The 17,567-nt window shown below is 49.6% G+C and overlaps 1 protein-coding gene across 3 annotated transcripts in view; it reads right to left on the bottom strand.

Annotated features, from left to right (window-relative positions):
* The window catches only part of ST3GAL2 (ST3 beta-galactoside alpha-2,3-sialyltransferase 2), a 47,416-nt gene that overhangs the window by 16,387 nt on the left and 13,462 nt on the right, over window positions 1–17,567 (bottom strand). The window contains exon 1 of one of the 3 annotated variants that reach the window (XM_059876532.1): window positions 7,328–14,709. The exons of the other annotated variants lie outside the window; for them this stretch is intronic. The gene's annotated coding sequence lies outside the window, so the exon portion shown is untranslated. Of the gene's footprint in view, window positions 1–7,327; window positions 14,710–17,567 lie in introns of those variants that run through there. 3 annotated transcript variants of the gene reach the window in all.

Below are 17,567 nucleotides of genomic sequence, written 5' to 3'. Positions count from 1 at the left end.
TATGACCACCCCAGCCTGGGTGCTCTGGACCCCTGAGAAGAGATAGAGCACCTCCCACAGTGAGGGCTACAGCCAGCCTGGGCCCTGGGATTGGCCCTCCTCTCTCCCCAGTGTGGGCTACAGATGAGGCGGCCCTGGGTTAGCCGGGTGAATCGTTAACACTCCTTCCAGCTCTGGTGTCAGAAAGAGAAGCTGACCGTGACAGGACGCTGGGGTCACTGCTCAGCCCTCTGGACAGCTGCCTTCATCTGCAGGTTATGGAATAAACGCCAGGGCCCCTGGGGGTACTGACAGCCTGAGGCCCCTGACAAGCGCAGTGAGAAAAGGCGGCAGGGTGGTGTGTGGATACACCCGAAGGAAAGGAGCCTGAATCCACGCCATGTGCTCGGGAGCCAGGGCGAGAGTGAGGACGAGGCTGGGAGTGGAGCCCCAGGCCTGACTCCATGTCATGGGGAGCACTTAATCCCCGTGGCAGGCCTGTCTCCACCAGCTCCTCTCCAAATCCTGCCCACCCTGGTTCCGACCTGGCCCCGGGCACAGCTGTTCACTGGGAGCTCCACCCTGGCCAGCCCTCCCAGGTCCTTTGCTGCACAGAAGGCCTCTCGGGCTCCACGTTTAAGAACCTCTGCCACCACCTCCATTCGTGGCAGCTCAAATTTCTGGGGCCACGCCAAACCACAAAGCCATCAGGGAGCGGAACTAGCATGTTCCAACAAGGAGACATTATTCTAGATGGGGAAACAATGCTTGCACACGTGAAGGAACTTGACTAAGGTTACAGTCTCCTGAGCGGAACTGAGATTTAAGTTCAGTTCTACGTGGTTCCAAAGCCTGAGACTGGCCAGGGTGTAGAAAGAAGCCCACGAGTTCTTTCAACGGCCTAGAGGCTCAGGGGTAAGAGACAAGGAGACACGGGGTCTGGCTTCCCGGGGTCCAGGGTAAAGCTTCGCCCACAAGCCTTAGCGGGACTCCCAGCTCTAAGCCCCAGGCCCAGTCCCACTGGTCCAGCGTGCTCCTGCCCGAGGGTCTCCTGAGCCCTCTGCATGCACAGCGGCTGGGTGTGCAGTCCGTCAGTATCAATAGAAGTCTGTTGTCTCCTCAGGGCCTCCGTGTGCTCACACCCAACATCTACGGAAAGGAACTTGGGTTTGCAGGGTCCCGCTCCCAGCACCCTGTGAGAGCCGGCCACGAGGCAACCAGCCCGGGAAGTGGTGACTTTCCAGACTGAGCAAGGGATGGGGTGAGGGGTCAGGCTGGGAGACCTCGGCCCACTGTGGCCGCTGCAGGTAGCCTCCAGCTGAAGCCTGCACAGGAGGCTCAGAAGGAAACAGGCTGGGGCCACAGTGACTCCCTGGAGTCCTAACAAAGCGGGCATCTGAGGTAACCGGCTGCTTGTCAGGGAGAGGAAAAGCCCCAGTTTCGTTACTGTGTTTAGGAAGGGCAGAGAAGCCGAGTCACCAGCAAGAGCCCTTGCTCTGCGAATCCCAAGGCTGAGCTGTGTGGGGAGCATGTGCTGAGGGCAACTGGGGGCACAGGGCGGGACTGTTGCTAAAGCAGCAAGAAACTTGGAGTTCATAGACACGCACTCCAAGTCCAGAAGTTGCCTGATTAAGCCCTTTTATGCACCCCCGTGACCTCCGGTTGCCACTGCCTATTTCTGATTTCTCCCCTTTCACAGCTGCTCTGGTATTTCACGTTAAGCCCATGCCAACCCCAGTGTCAAAAAGTCAGGGGAAGGGGACACACTTGAGCACCAGCCCCTGCCTCTGGGGCCCCCAGAAGGAAGGAGGCCAGTCTTCCAGGGCTGCTTGGATGGTGCTGGCTTGTTTATTCATTCACAGATATTGAAGGAGCCAGGGAGGGCTCAGGGGCTAGTGTGGGACAGTCCATACACGTCCTGTCCTCATGGAGCTTCCAGTCCAAATACAAAGACACGGGGGTGACAAATGCCACGACGGAAATTACAGGTGCCGTGAGAGGGAGCAGAGGACAAAAGGAAGAAACAGCCCGGCCATTAAAAACACAGCAAGAGGGGCTTCCCTGCTGGCCCAGCAGCTGACTCCACGTGCCCAATGCAGGAGGCCCGGATTCAATCCCTGCTCAGAGAACTAAGATCCCACATGCAGCAAGAAGACTGAAGATCCCATGTGCCATGTCACAACTCAGACCTGGTATTCAGTCGCGTCCGACTCTTTGCCACCCCATGGACTGCAGCCCGCCAGGCCCATCTGTCCATGGGATTCTCCAGGCAAGAATACTGGAGTGGCCTACCATGCTGTCCTCCAGGGGATCTTTCCAACCCTGGGATCAAATCTAGGTATCCCGCATTGCAGGTGGATTCTTTACCATCTGAGCCACCAGGTAAGCCCAAGACCCGGCGCAGCCAAATAAATAAATAAATATTAAATACACGAACATGGCAAGAAGGCCAGTGAAATGGGGGAGAGTGTTGGAGAGGAAAGTACGAGGGGCCCAGTTACAATGGGCTTTGAAAGGATTAGGATTTATTATGAATCTAATGGGAAGCTTTAAGGGAGGGATGTGTCATGACCTGATTTATATTTTTAAATGGGCCCTTGGAGCAAATTTTTTAAAACCAACAGTACCAAGAGTTGAGAGAGGATGCAGAGTATCAAGAACACTCAGTCACCACTGGTGAGAAAATAAATTGGTACAACGCTTGGAAGGCTAATCTGGCATTACTTAAAAAACATGGATGTGAACAGTATTTTTTTTTTAAGAAAAATTTAAAAACATCTTTCTCACAGAAAATATGGCATGGGAACATGATGAGAGATTAGAAAGTTCCCCCATCTGTCCTGGGCTAATTTATTTTGTGATGTCCCGTGTGAGAAGACATTCTGAGCAACTGTAGTCTTCCTCTGGACTGGGTGGAAATGAAGTTTCTCACCAAAGACTGGATATTTGGGATCAATGAATTATAAAACTGGTGAGTCCAGTCTGCTTGTCCTGTGAAGCTGATTTAAAAGCTTAAGCTCATGGACTTCCCTGGTGGTCCGGTAGTTAAGACTTTGCCTTCCAATGCAGGGGGTGTGGGGATCCCTGGTTGGGGAGCTGAGATCCCATATGCTTCGAGGTCAAAAAAACCAAAACATAAAACAGACAAAATATTGTCACAAATTCAATAAAGACTTTAAAAATGGTCCACATCAAGAAATAAATAAATAAAGCTTAAGGTGAACCCTGACAACTGTTTCATTTTCCCCTAAAATCCTGCCCCTACTCGGGACAATCTGTCTCTTCCAGTGAGGTTTAATTCACAAACAGTAAGATGCAGAGCGTGATGCCTGTTGACCTGTGTGTGCGTGTGTGTAAGTGCCCAGAATGAGATACAGAACATTTCCACACACACCCATCCCACCTCCCCGCCCAGGGAGCTCTCCTGTGCCCCTTCCTGGTCATCATTCACTGCTCAACCATTCTGCTGAGTCCTGCCATCATACACTAGGTTTACTTGATTCTTGAACTTCATATAAACACTCCTGCCTGGCTGGCTTCTTTTGCTCAACACAGTGTTTTAGAGATTCATCCATGCTGTATGTACCAGTAGTTTATTCTTATCCATGTTTGGACAGTGAGTTGTTTGCAATTTTTGGTTGCTGTGAGTAAAACTGCCCTGACCTTTCTGCACAAGTCACATACTCTCACTTCTCTGGGGTAAATACCTGGGAGTGGAATTACAGGGTCATAGGGCACATACACCAGTATGTTTAACCTTACCAGAAATGATCAAATAGTTTTCCAGAGTGGCTGTAGCATAAGATTCCACCAGTAATGAATGAAAGTATCATTTGTTTCATGGCCTGAGTATCTTCTATCTTTTAAATTTTAGTTATCCTTGTGGGTGTGTAGTAAACTCTGGTATTTCTACAACCAGATACATGTGAATCTATGTACCAAGAGACATACATGAATGCTTAAGGCAGCACTGGCTAATAGCTGGTGCTATTTGCCAACAACCCAAACTCCCATCAGAATAGGATAAATTGTGGTCCATTCACGTCATATGGTAAACATGAATGAACTCCAGTTTCAGAAATAAACAGGGAAGAATATGACCAAAAGACTATTATGCTGAGCAAAATGAGTAAGTCAGGGATACTTATAGTGTGAATTCGTGAAAAGTTCAAAAGTATGCAACACTAAGCAGTAAGTTGTTTAAGCCTCTATACAGAGATGATAAAACAACAGATAAAATCAGGGAAACACTGTAAAATTCAGGGAGTTTCCCTGGAGAGGAAGAAGACAGGTAAGATAAGAAGGGCCTAAAAGAAAAAAGAAGAAGAAGGACCTATCAGGACTTTAGAAGTACTGGGAAATGTATTACTCTTTAATCCAGGTAGGAAGAACAGAGTATTTAAAATTTTTATTCTTTAAGGAATTTATATGATACATACTATTCTGAATGTGTGATGCATTTCATTATAAAAGCTAATTTTTTTTTTTGTAGGTTAAAACATTTTTTGCTAAGGGACTACTCTGGTTGCTGCATAAGACTAGCAGGGGACCAGAGAGGAGCTACTCCAATATCCCAGGCAATGGAGGTGTTGAGTGGCTGGATGTATTCTGAAGGATTAAACTGATGGGATAGATGGAGGGTGGTGGGGCTGCCATTCATTCATACAGAAAGTCAGGAAAGAAATGGATTTGGGTGAGAGAAAAAAAAAAAATCAACAAGAGTTCTGTTTGCTGCTGCTGCTGCTAAGTCGCTTCAGTCGTGTCTGACTCTGTGCGACCCCATAGACAGCAGCCCACCAGGCTCCGCCGTCCCTGGGATTCTCCCAGGCAAGAATGCTGGAGTGGGTTGCCATTTCCTTCTCCAATGCATGAAAGTGAAAAGTGAAAGTGAAGTCGCTCAGTCGTGTCCGACTCTTCGTGACCCCATGGAGTGCAGCCCACCAGGCTCCTCGGTCCATGGGATTTTCCAGGCAAGAGTACAGGCGCCATTGCCTTCTCCGAGAGTTCTGTTTACAACAGGTTAAATCTGAGATGCCCTTTAAATATCCGTGTGGAAATGGCAACAGGCAGCAGGACGCAGATGTCTGAAGCTCATGGATGAGGTCAGAGCTGAAGTGATACAGCGAGAGTCATCAGAGCAGAGTTCATTTTTAAAACTACAGGACCAGAAGACATTATCGAGGGAAGGCCTGACACAGATGAGAGAAGGCTGTTGGCAGTGACCTTCACAATGGCTGATCCAGAGTATGGAGGGGGAAAACACCTAACTAGGTGAGAAATGGCCAACATGCAGGGGAAAAGATGCAGCATCATTAGCTATCAGGGAAATACATCTCGAAACCACAATCAGGGCCTCCCTGGTGGCTCAGCAGTGAAGAGTCCACCTGCCATTGCAGGAGACATGAGTTCCATCCCTGGGCCAGGAAGATTCCACATGCCATGGAGCAGCTAAACCCACGTACCAGAACTATTAAGCCTGTGCTCTGGGGCCCAGGAGCTGTGACTACTGAGCCCATGTGCCACAATTACTGAAACCCGGAACCTAGAGCCTCTGCTCTGCAATGAGAGAAGCCTGTGCACTGCAACCAGAGAGCAGACCCTGCTCTTTGCAATTAGAGAACAACCCATGCAACAACAAAGACCCAGCACAGCCAATAAATAAGTAAAAATTTAAAAAAATTTTTTAAGTAAAATGGTTTAAAAAAATCCCACCAGATACCACCCACTAGGGTGGCTATAATCAAAAAAGGCAGATAATAACAAGTATTAGTGAAGATATGGAGAAACTGTAACTTTCATACATTGCTGGCGAGAATGTGAAATGGTGCCGCCCGTTTGGAAAACAGTCTGGCAGTCAAAAGGTTAAATGCAGAGTTACCATATGACTCAGCAATTCTAATCTTAGGTCTATAATCCAAGAGAAATGAAAATATATATCCACATAAAAACACATACACAAATGATTATAGAAAGAACTCAAGGTTCCATCAACCAATTAATAAACAAAATGTCCAATATCCATACAATGGAATCTTAGCCATACAAACAAAGCACTGATACAGGCTACATGCATGAACCTTGAAAACATGGTGCTAAGTGAAAAAAGCCCAACACAAAAGCCCATCTATGATGTGATTCCCTTTACAGGAAATATCCAGAATAAAGTTGATCAGTGCTTGCCTAGGGTTGGGGGTTAGAGGAGGTGCAGAGTGACTGTGAACGGCATGATGAAATGTTCTAAAATGGTTTGTGGCCTAAAATTGCACAACCATGTGACTAGACTAAAACCAACTCACTTGTACACTTGAAATGGGTGAACTTTTTGTGAGTTACATCTCAATAAAGGTGTTACCAAAAACTGGGCATGGCGTAAAGTGGAATGCGAGATATAGAATGCTGGTGGGGATGGTTCAGTAGGGGGAGAAGCTAATGCTGCAGGAAAAAGAGGTTAATGGAGAAGCAAAGTCCTGAGCAGCAGGAACAGGGCAGCGGGTTGGGGGAGCCAGTCCCACATGGACAGGGCTTACCAGGCTAGCAGGAGGCGAAGCGGAGCCCGGGCTCAGGCACGGGGAGTGATGCACCTTTACAGTTGCGGTTGGAGATTTACAGAGATAGATGAGAAGCAATCCTCTGAGAGAGGAGAGAAACGGGGATTTGGTGGGAGGCAAGGCAATGCTAGGGTCATCCAAGAAGGCTGTGGTCGCAAAGCCAGCAAATCTGGTGATACCGTTTAATGATAAATGCCCTCTGAAAGGCTTGCTGAATTCAAGATGCTGAGGCTGAACAGAGGAACTGGCGACTAGAATCCAGAAGGTCGAGGGCAGGCTTGAGGAACTGTTGTTGGTCTCCCCTAGAGCCTTCTACCCAGCAGGGGATGCAAGCCTGAACAACTACACCAATACAAAGAACCAAGGGAAGCCAAAGGAGGCCCTAGCCAGCTTGCAGGTGGAAGAAAGGAAAAGCAGGCATATGGAACTGAGCAGCAAAGCCAGCCCCAAAGGAGAACAGTGGGAACTGGGTTTTGGAGGCGAGTGCGGTTTTAGAGCCAGTCTCTGGTCCGTTCCCAGGAGACAAGCCATCGAATTAACCTAATGAAGCACAGGATAGCACAGCCTCAGACCAGCGCAGCTGAACACAATCTTCTTGGCAGGCAGAGAAAAGAAACGTCAAAATAAGGAGCAGAGGCTGGGGGGAGGGCGGCTGCTTGAAGCTGGAGGGGTTGGACAGAAGGAAAGAAAATCCCAGCCCGAGACTCTGATAAAGCTCGCTCTTTCCACCCAGACACGCGGCCTAAGGATGTGTCTCAGAGCCTCAACGGAAAGGCATCAAGCCACAGATTAGTACTCACATGTGTGATGCTTTCCGCGTTTCTGAGCATTCACAGGCACAGCCTCTCATTCGGTATTCACAGAAGTCCCAAGACAGCCGAACGAGGTCAGCCAGGCGGTGAGGGACGGAGCTTTAATGCCATCCCAGGGCTGATGGCTCCAAGGCCAGGGCTCCCTCCACAGGCTCTCACTGCCTTCCTTACAGAGAGGCTTTTCCCACTTACTGGGGTACAATAATCAAAGTGCTCCCTGTGTCCCAGAACCTGGCCACCGAGCAACCCAGCAAATTGCCTGCCTCCTGGGTGTGGCAACAGCAGATGCCTGGGGGGTGGGGGTGGGAATCAGTCAAGATGCGGAGGGAGGGACCCGACAACCCCCCTTCTCACTGAACTGGAGCCCACGTCCTTGATCTGAGAACGGCTGGCTTGACCTCTGCATGCCTGGCTGCCTGAACTCATCCATTGCCACACACTGGCACCAGCCTCTGGCACAGACCCCTCAGTTATCCTAGTGACTCAGGCCCCCTTGCTCCCCAGTTACAACCCCTCCGGCAGTGTCTGCTTCAGGAGCCCGTCTTACTGCAGGACACCTCACTCTGACTGGATGTTCAGTCTGAGATCTCAGCTCCAGGACTGCTGACGCTGTCCAGAGTTGGCAGCCAGGAAACCAGAAAGCAAGAGCTAATACAGCTCTTCCAGCCTGGCTAACTTTCCAATAAGCCCGGGAGAAATAAACCATCAGTCTTCATTGCGAGAGGATCGATGGTGCACCCTAAGAAACAGGCTCCAAGGGAGGGATGCTGAGTCCTGGGGCATGGGCAAGCAGCAGGGCAGGGGGACGGGGGGTGCAGGGTCTCGGCGCTGCACCACACCTGCCCTTAAACGAGTCCCTGCATGGTGTGTTGGTGTCCTGTGGCAGGACAGAATCCAGGGTTTTGTTATACGTATATACAGAAGGCAGGAAGCGGTCTGGAAAAACAATACTATCTCAGTAGCAAGGCAAACCCAGACAGAAACAATTGAGGAGAGGCCAGAATATAGCACAAGGGAAAAACAAGTTATTTAAAGAACAGAACCACTTCTATGGCGAAGGCCAGGGTGGTTCCTGTTCAGCCCCTGTGCCCACTGACCAGTCTCTCCAGGCTTCAGACCACTCGTTATTTGCCTTTTATCTGGTAGTTGTTTAACATACGAGTATAACCCTTTACCCTGATGCATCTGGGGTCGTGTTACTCTTTGTTTTCTCTTTACTAGTTTTCCTTTAGTTCTTTTTCCTTTTCCTGCCTTGTTGGATTGACACATTATCCCTACTCCCACCACTTCTTTCCCTCCTGGGTTGGAAATTATATCCCTCTTCTTTCCTCTTTTAGTGGCTATCTTAAATTGCTGGCATAATACACTTTCCTAATGAGGTCTAAGGTTTTCAGTAGTACTGTTCTATTTAACAAGGCAGAAACCTGATGTGATTTAAGAATGGTATTCCCTTTCTTACTCTACCTTACTCTTCCTTGCTAATGTGGTCAACAATTTTAGTTTTCCTTCTTTAAAATTAAAAAAACAAACGACACAGAATCGCTGTTTGTGTGTTTTGCCATCTGTGGCCGACACCGTTGGTTGCCTACCAGCAGCCACTCCCCCTTCTTTCCTGCCAACAGAGTCCTGATTTGGCTCAGGCGGCAAAGAACCCAGTCCCAGAAGATGAGGCAAGCCTGGACAGGCAACCACAGTAAGCCTGTTCCCTTTTACCAGGAACTGGTGTCGGGATGAACCAGCTTGGGCCAATGAGACATAAGGAGGTATCTGCTGGGGCCTTCTTGGAAAGATTCTTCTTCCCAAAAAAGAGGCACATTAGAAAGCTTCCTTTTTCTTAGCATCCCCCTGCTTGGGAAGTTATAGGGTGATGATATGCTACCCGGAGCTGTAGCAGCCCTCTCTCAGCCATGAGGAGAAAGATCTTACATCCTTAAGGTGGCAGATCAGAACAATGGGATGACCCAGGGTTTTTCATATCAGTATTAGACCACTGCCCCAACCCTGGAACTCCCTAACTCCACACTTCTCATCATAAGCTTATTAAATATTTTCTGGAGTTTAAGTCACTGTGGGTGACTGAATTATCTAAATATACATTCCACAGTTAAATGTATCAACATACTATGTCAATTTCTGCACTCAAAGTTGGTGCTAGCAAGTATACCTTTGGTAGTTCTTTTAGTCACGATCTACAGCTGATAAAACTGTCTTAGCTGGGGAGAGAGATGGGAGGGAGGGTCAAAAGGGAGGGGATATATGTACACCTGTGGCTGATTCATGACGAGGTTTGACAGAAAACGACAAAATTCTGTAAAGCAATTATTCTTCAATTAAAAAATAAATTCTTAAAAACTGTCTTAGCAGGTCCAGAAATATCTTTATTTCACCTCACTTTTGAATGAGAGCTGAATATAGAATTCTAGCTTCCTTAAGACAGTCTTCTATCACCTCTGGCTTTCAATGTTGATGAAATGTTGTCTGTCGGTCTAATTGTCATTTCTTTGAATTCTTTTCTCTGGTAGTCCCCTCACCTGGTAGCTTTCAATATTTTCCCTTTGTTCTTTTTTTTTGGCTGCACCACGCAGCTTGCAGGATCTTAAGTTGCCCAACCAGGAATTGAACCCTTGTCGCCTACAGTGGAAGTGTGGATCCTAACCACACGACTGCCAGTGAATTCTCATTTTTTCCTTTTATTCTTTTTTGGGGGAGAGGGTAATAAGTTACTCTACTCCCTTTATTCTTATCTGCAGTTTCACTGTATTATATCTAGGTATTTATCCTGTTTGGTTGGAGAAGGAAATGGCAACCCACTCCAGTGTTCTTGCCTGGAGAGTCCTGTGGACAGGGGAGCCTGGTAGGCTGCTGTCTCTGCGGTCGCACAGAGTCAGACATGACTGAATCGACTTAACATGCATGCATGCCTTGGAGAAGGAAATGGCAACCCACTCCAGTGTTCTTGCCTGGAGAGTCCTGTGGACAGGGGAGCCTGGTGGGCTGCCGTCTATGCGGTCGCACAGAGTCGGACACGACTAAAGCGACTTAGCAGCAGCAGCAGCATTCTGTTTGGTATTCATGCTGTTACTTCAATTTTGGAATTCTCAGTCATTATCACTTCAAATGTTTTTCTGCCATTTCCTTGATTCGTATCTGGAATTCCTACTAGACTTGTACTAAAGCCTGTCACTCTGTTCTCCATGTCTATCCTGCATTCTAAATTAATTCCTCAGCATGAGTGTCCAATTCATGATTTCTATGTGTCCTGGCTATAGTTATCCATCGTCTCAAGTTCTAATTACACTATTTTTCAATGCTAGAATTTTTAAAAATTTTCATATTCACGTACTGTTTGTTTTATGACTCCCCTTTCTTTTCTTTAATGTGTTTCTGTTGCCCTAATCTCTTTGACGATCTTTATAAAGTTATTTTCTGATTACTCTGTTATTTTCATTTCTGGGGTAAAATTTTCTTTGTTTCTGTTCTTTTTTCATATTAGTTTTCCTCACTTTTCTTTTAGAGGCTGACCCAAACATGGTCACCATCTTTGTGATGTTTTAAAATTTTTATTTATTATTTTGGCTGCACAGCATGCAGGATCTTAATTCCCTGAACAGGGATTGAACTTGTGCCTCCTACAGTGGAAGCGTAGACTCCTAACCACTGGACCACCAGGGAATTCCCTCCTCACATGTTTCTGAGTATACAAGTTCATCCCTCCACCATCTAGGGGTTTTCACCTTTGCCTCCCCATGTCCTTTGGGTCTCCTGGTCTAGAATTACATCTTGCAGCACTAGCTCAGCTTAGATCCAGGCTGACACTGGGGTGTGCCTAGGTAACCATCTTTGTGATAAGCCATAGCCCCAGGGAACGGGTGACACCACCCGTTTCCCAGCCCCCGGGTTCCAGCAGTGTGCCCAGCTCTGATTCCATGCTTTGTGTTGAGCACGTCAGAGCTGTTACCCCAGATTTCCAGTCACTTCTGCCTACATCCAGACTCAGACCAGCAGGGCTGCAGCTTCTGCCCTGCTCTCCCCTGTGTGTTCTTGCTCCACTTCTCATTACAGGGACGTTTATCATTTTATGTGGGGAGGGAGGGGGAGTAGTACATGGCTATGTTTTCAGCATTTTGTCTTTCTTATGTATCACTGCTATACATTTACAGTGCCATCTTGACTGGATGAGCTGGATTAAATTATTCGTACCAAGGAACTAGGACTCCCTGCCGTTAACAGTCTCCCAAGAAGGCATATCAAGCCATCTCTAATGGGATTCACAGAACTCCAGCCAGGACACTGAGGGAAGTTGACTGAGACAGCCTGGGGTAAGCTGATTGAAAGCTCCAGTTAAAACTGCTCTCCCATCCCCACCCCGTTTTCTCCCCAGTCCACCGTGGGCTGGCTGCAGGGGTGGGCAGACACGCAGTCCCATGCCTTCAGCCCCTCTTCCACACCACTTCAGCATCTCCCAGTCTTTTACCCGGCCAGGGAAACTGGTATACTGGCCACATGGATACTCTTGATGAAAGGCCCATCTGACTCCCTTCAAGACCCCAGCCCCCTGCAGCAGGCCCAGCCTTTAGTCTCAATTACATCAGGACAGCAGTGAATTCGGGAGCCAAATTCTAGTCCGGGCTATCATCAGGCAGCTAGACACTTTTTCTTTCCAGGTCAAGGTTCTTGAACAATCAGAGGAAGGCTCTCCCACGACCCCCTCTCCTTCCTCTGTGATTTATTTCCTGTTTGTTTCCTGCTACCGTCACTTTGACTTCCAAGCCACTGTGACCTACCTTCTTCACTCAGACCCTTCCACTGCTTGTTTTTTCCAGCAGCTAATGGACTCTGAAGGTTCCACCCTCAGCTCCTTTCCTCTTTGCTTCTCTATGCGCCCCTTCCAAACAGGAGCCTGCCCTCCTACCCTAGACTCCAGATCTACATTCTCAATCGCCTCTTTAGCCATGTGGCATTTCAGATGTAAACACATCACCTTCCTGTATTCAAAAGCATGTGGATGGAGACACAGCACTCTCATTCACACGGCCAAGGTCAGGCTCACAGAGCATCCAGAGACTCCCTAAACCAGGCCACCCTCTCAAGCCTCATCTCTCATCATGCCCATTCCTCTAGGGTTATGAGCTAATTTGGACCATAGGCCAAATCTAGCCCACATTTATTATGATCCTACACAAAACCTAAAAAGACACGGACATGTTATTTAATTCATTACCTAGCATTGGCCTTCGAATGGCAGGCATCAAAAAATATTTGTCCATAGAGGGGAGAGATAATTTCGAAGTTTGGGATTAATATATACACACTACTATGCATAAAACAGAGAATCAACAAGGATTACCACATAGCACAGGGATCTCTACTCAATATTCTATGATAACCTATACAAGATAAGAGTTTTTGAAAAAGAAGGGATATATGTATAACAAAAACACTTTGCCCTACACCTGAAACTAACACAACATTGTAAATCAACTAGACTCCAATATAAAATAAATTTTTTTTAAATTTGTTCAACTGAATATCGTCTCTCTATACAACCCCAGGGTTGTAAGAAGCAGAAATAAGGGTAATGAAAAATGCTTTGAAACCACTTTCATAAATCATTGTGTAAACGTGCAAAGGGAAATGATAATCAGCCCCACTCTTTCAGCTGTGACATTAAAGCTTTCTCTGACTTCTTGCAGATCACCAGGAAACATGAGACCTCAGGTACAAACCAGATTTCACAAGTCAGAGGCAAGGAGAAAGTGAGTGTATAAAAGCTAAGGGGGCTGCCTGGGTGGTAGGAATGGTCGAGGCAGCCTGCTCCTCAGTTTCCGTCAGCAGAGACACCAGGGCGGCTAGGACGCACCTCTCTCTGGTCCGCCCCCAAGCACCACAGGCTGCTGGCTAAGTTCTCTCGAGCTGGGACTTGTCAGATCTCACGACCGCCCACCCCAGCTCAGGGTCCTTCCCAGTCAAGTCTTCCAAAATGGAAAGAAAAAAAAAAAAGCACCTAAAAAGCTTGGCTTCAGATTCTGGTTTGGCCACCTGTCAGCTATGAACCATTTAACCTTTCTGATCCGTGCCCTTTTCTGTAACATGGAGATACCACGTATCTTGCAGAGTTTCTGTAAGGAGAGCCAGAAAACTTCCAGCTCAGTGCCTGTGCTCCCAGGCTGGGCAGGTGGGGGGCCATGGTTCGGTCAGCCCCAGGCTCAGCGTGACCCTGGAGAGGCATCGCGGGCTCCTCAGCGCCCTCAGCCCCACCCCAACCCCCACCTCCCAGGCCAGACGGCCAAGGTCTTGCTCCAGAACTCCCTTCTGTGCCTAAGCAAAGGCACTGCCTGCCCAACCTCCGACCCCCACAGTGGCAGCTTCCGGGGGGGCGGGGTGGGCAGCAGAGGCCTGAGGTCTCAGAGCCAGTCTGCCCCATGGACCTTCACCCCCAAGGCCGCGCAGTAAGGAATGCTGTGTCCATCCTGCAGCAGAGCCTGTGGGTCACGGAGCCTGTCACCTGGTGCCTGACTTCATCACACATTCAGAACACAAGCCTGCCCTGAGCTAGTCCCTTTTTTTTCCCCAGCCATGCTGTGTGGAATGTGGGATCTTAGTTTCCCCAACCAGGGATCAAATCCATACCCACTGCATTGGAAGCTTGGGGTCTTAACCACTAGACCGCCAGGGAAGTCCCTAAGCTGGTTCTAAACAGCTCACCAAGGTCCATCCCTTACTTGGCCACCTCTGTGACTCTCTAGACACACATTGGCAGCAAGATTCTAAAAAAGACAAAGTTAATAAGAGGGTTTCTTCACAGAGCTGAAAGCCTCTGACATTAAGAGAAGCAGGAGGTGGACTTCCCCAACAGTTCAGTGTCAAGACAGCGCTGCCAACGCAGGAGGCATGGGTTTCATCCCTGGTTGAGGAAGATCCTGAATGCTGTGTGGCAGTCTCCCCCATCAAAGAAAAAGAGAGAAAGAGGCAGGAGACAGGCAGGAGACCCTGAAGGTAAGAGACTGGGAAAGAGATCTTTGAGGACTTCAGGAGGCAGAGGGAGTGGGATGAGTAAATGGATTAACGGTGGCCTGGGGCAAGTCAGAGGAGTCTGGAGAACCTGCAGTCTAGACCTTATTGCCCAACTCTGCCTCCCAAGGGCAATTAAACGTGACCGCACCACCTACCAGGGCCAGGGGACAAGGGTGCTTCGAGTCTGTTCTGATTGCCTTTAAAGATAAGGTTCAAAGCACCAGGTGGCTGGGCTATTCATCACAGTTTACGAGTCAGACCTCAGTCATACCAGAGATGTAATGAAGAGCCGCAGAGAAGCTGCCGGGCCCTCCTTTACCTTCTGCACCTTGTCTGGGTGTCCAGGGGACGTTTCAGATTTCAAGAGCAAAGCAGAGGATGTATTCATTCAACAAGCATCTCCTGCACTCGGGAGCAGCAGGTGGCACAGAGAGCCCAGCCCTCCCCTTCCTGAGCGGCCACATCACTGACCCTGTAGCAAAGCTCCTTCTCTGGCCTCGCAGCTCCTGCTCCTTCAAGGAGCAGAGCAATGGGAATCCCGTTCTGAGGAGGCTCCACCAGCCCCTCTGGTCCATGTCCACCCAAGGCTCCCTGCTTTTGCTGGCCAGGCTCCCCCTAGGAGAGCTGCCTTTCCAAGGGTACGCCAAGGGCAGCCAACCCTAGAGACCAGCTGCTGGCCTCGCCGCTAGAGGATGGAGCTGGGGGCGGCCTACCCCAGAGGACTTAGGGGGCATAACTGGAGCAATGCCCACAGCTAGAACGGGCGTGGCGGGCAGAGCCGAGGGCTTCCAGAAGGAAGGGGTGAGTCAGATCCTCAGCTCCCAGACACTGGGGAGGACAATGTTTCTCATCCAGCTCATGCTCATGAAAGACAGCACTCTGCTCTTCTCAGGAAGATGGATTAATCCAATCCTTCTCAATGCCGGTTCCCTCAAACGCACACACACCCTCTGCCCTGGGGTGGGCGGGCAGGTGTAGGTTTGATAGAGGGTTTAGAAGAGAGGCTCACGGCATTCCATTGCCCCTGCCAGAACTGAGTGAACAGGAAGAGGAGTAGATAGTTTCTCCAGGTAACCAACCTCCATCTCCCCAACGTGTGCACCCACAAGGCAGGGGACCAGCCAGGGAAGGCCTGGCCCACTACACCTGGACAGCTTCCTGGAGCACTCCCGCCAAGGGTGTGCGGACTGAGAAAGAAACTCCAGGGGCTGGGCGCAAAGGGCAAACGTTCTCTCCCTAATTTCCAACCAGCCCTCTGAGATGGCACCCCAGGAATCCTGCATCTGATCACTGCTGCCCTCACCATCCGGGAAGGGACAGGACTGGTGCTTCTGTTTCCCCGACCGCCCTGGTCTGCCCCCTCCCCAGCCTGCACCGGGCACGGGGCTCCGGACAGGGCTCTCCGCCCAGCACCGGAAGCCTGGGGAGGCTGGACACCTGAAGACACTGATGGAGAAGGCCTGAGCTAGGGTCTACACAAGTCCTGCCAGTGCACACCCAGCGAAGGGAGCTGTGCTTCTAAAAGCTTCCAGGCCAGCATCCCCATGACTCCCAATTCCAGCCTGGCCTTGGCCCATGCTCAGAGTTGAAGGATTCAACTTAAAACTCTAGCGTATACCCCTGTATCTTTTGTGGGATAGCGGGGGGGAGGAGAGAATGCCGGAAAAGAGATCCTAACCTAAAGGACCAGCACCGTGACCCTGCAGGAGAGGAGCCCAGGAGGCAGGGCGACTGATACTTTGTGGGCAAGGCAGGCCGCAAGATTGGGGTCTGTGTTGTCACAGCACATGCACAATTCAAGACTGCAGCCCTTCAGCAACCAGAGGGCAGATGCCAGCTCCTCCTGGGGCCACACTGGGATGGACCTGGCCCACAGCTCTGATCTGTGGGACCAGCTCCAGCCCCCAGGAATGCTCACAGAGCTCCTGGGATGGGATGGTACCGAAGCAATGCTTCCGGGAAAACAGCAGCCCCAGTTCCGGGGTTCTCCAGGCCCTCAGCCCAGGGGGGAGTTAAGGAACGCACTCTCCACTCAGGCCAGCATCATACTTGAAGGTGCGAGTGAGAACAGGGCTGTGTCCTCGGCCCCAGGACTGTGCCAACCTCCTCCCCTTGGTCAGGATACCCTCGGGATACCTTGGTTGGAACCTTTCAATCCTCACAGCCCAGCCAAGCCACCCAGGTGGGAAGTCTGCCGAGCCGCTGGAACCAGGCAACATCATGAAAGGGACGGCCAGAGCTGCAGGACAGAGGCCTACTTTGTCGGCTGCAAATTTCTTTAAATGGCTCCAGCCTCGGCAGGGGAGGGCCAGTGGGCTGTAGACAACCTCCCGTATTCTATCCATCCTGCCCCCACATTTCCTTATCAGGTGGCGGTTTCTTCTGATTTTTTTGTGGCTTCATCTCAACACCGGGCATGAAATGGGACCATCTTGCATGCTGGTGGGCTGCAGTGTGGGGTGCGGAGGCCCGTCTGGGCACCACTCACATTCCAGGCAGGAGGTGGGCCAGAAACGCCAATCTGTGGTCAGGCGCTTATCTCCTTTATCAGATGACTTCAAAGTGTTCTCTGTTGTTGTTTTTTAAACCAGAACAATCTTTTGCCCAACTCACCTGGAAACTTTCATCAACCAGGCCAGCTTATCAGTTAATATTCTTGTTGCCCAGTGGGGAGAAGGAGCCAGGTGGTGAGATGTGTGTAACTCCTGCCAAGACCAGATGCTGGAGGAGCCACCAGCCCTCTGCAGTGGCTCATGGGCTAAGTTGGGGCCTGAGCACTGTGTCAAGAGAATGCCTTCCTGTTACAAGGCTTACTTAGGATAAATGAGGCGGCACTGTTACAGGTACAGCCCTGTCGGTGCCAATTCCCTGGGGGACCTTGGGAAGGAGCCACATTCCCTCACAGTCAACCCTAAAGGAAATCAACCCTGAATATTCACTGGAAAGGACTGATGCTGAAGCCGAAGCTCCAATGCTTTGGCCACCTGATGTGAAGAGCTGACTCACTGGAAGACTCTGGTGCTGGGAAAGACTGAAGGCAAAAGGAGAAGGTAGAGGATGAAATGGTTAGGCAGCATCACCGACTCAATGGACAGGATTTTGAGCAAACTCTGGGAGACAGTGAAGGACAGGGGAGACTGGCATGCTCTAGTCTCTGGGGTTGCAAAGAATCAGACACAACTTAGCAACTGAATAACAACGAGAAGAGATGACC

Source organism: Bos taurus, chromosome 18 (genome assembly GCF_002263795.3).
Source record: "Bos taurus isolate L1 Dominette 01449 registration number 42190680 breed Hereford chromosome 18, ARS-UCD2.0, whole genome shotgun sequence".
Taxonomy (NCBI): domain Eukaryota; kingdom Metazoa; phylum Chordata; class Mammalia; order Artiodactyla; family Bovidae; genus Bos; species Bos taurus.
The sequence above is the reverse complement of the archived record's forward strand: the minus strand, read 5'-3'. Positions and strand labels throughout refer to the sequence as shown.